Raw genomic sequence first — 1,220 nt, 5'->3', positions numbered from 1 at the left:
GCAGGGCAGGCAGCAGGCTCCTGCCCCAAGCAAAGCTCTGGGAAAGGAGGTGCAGAGGCCGTGCATGGGAGATGGGCCTCCCCCTACCCACTGTGGGCTGCAGTTCCAGCCATGGGCAAGGGCTTGGCTGTGGGAGGCAGGTAGCCTCTCACCTCCAAAGTGCTTCTCCATGTGACAGGGCTTGGCTGACGTGCGGAATAACGACTTTACAACCAGTAAGGTTATAAAGAAGGTATGTTTATTCGGCGCTGGGTGCACGGGGGATCGCCCCTCCGCAAGCGTGCACACCCCAAGGGCTATTGGCAAGTTCGTTGTATGCCACAAAGTAATACATATTCATCTATGCTGTTGCATATGCATTAGGTGTCCGAGGATAGGGTGGGGTTATTACAATTAGTTCCCGGAAGTCATTATCATAGTTGCCCCCCCCCAGCTCCTCCTTGCTGCGCCTGCGCAGTGTCTCCTGGTGGTGGCGGGCAGGGGTGTTTGGGATGAAGGCCGTATGTCTTCCGCTGTGCACTTCTCACCTCTCAGCATTCCTTTCTGGAGTCTCCTCCACGTTGTTGCCTTCTCAGCAGGTTTCTGGGGGAACATCCTCTCACACAACACCCCCATTTACATTCCAAGCCTTACCGATACATTCTAAGTCTTACCTTTACATTCCACTCCTTATCTGTGCTAAACAACGCCATCCTGTGTGTACTCCTCATGTGTCAGTCCTTTTCCCCCGAGGGAGGCCGTCTGGTTTTCCTTAGATCGTGGCCACAGCGTGCCTCATCCCTGAGATGAACCATGATGTCTTTCTGGAGGTCAGGGTGGAGGTGTCAGGGTGAGCTGCAGCAAAGGGAGGGATGGTCTTTTTAGGTGTCAGGCTGGAGGTGTCCGGCTGAGCTGCAGCAAAGGGAGGGATGGTCTTTCTGGAGGTCAGGGTGGAGGTGTCTGGCTGAGCTGCAGCAAAGGGAGGGATGGTCTTTCTGGAGGTCAGGGTGGAGGTGTCAGGGTGAGCTGCAGCAAAGGGAGGGATGGTCTTTCTGGAGGTCAGGGTGGAGGTGTCAGGGTGAGCTGCAGCAAAGGGAGGGATGGTCTTTTTAGGGGTCAGGGTGGAGGTGTCCGGCTGAGCTGCAGCAAAGGGAGGGATGGTCTTTTTAGGGGTCAGGGTGGAGGTGTCCGGCTGAGCTCCAGCAAAGGGAGGGATGGTCTTTCTTAAGGTCAGGGTGGAG

Source organism: Chaetura pelagica, unplaced genomic scaffold (assembly GCF_000747805.2).
Source record: "Chaetura pelagica isolate M959 unplaced genomic scaffold, ChaPel_1.0 scaffold120, whole genome shotgun sequence".
Classification (NCBI taxonomy): domain Eukaryota; kingdom Metazoa; phylum Chordata; class Aves; order Apodiformes; family Apodidae; genus Chaetura; species Chaetura pelagica.
The sequence above is the reverse complement of the archived record's forward strand: the minus strand, read 5'-3'. Positions refer to the sequence as shown.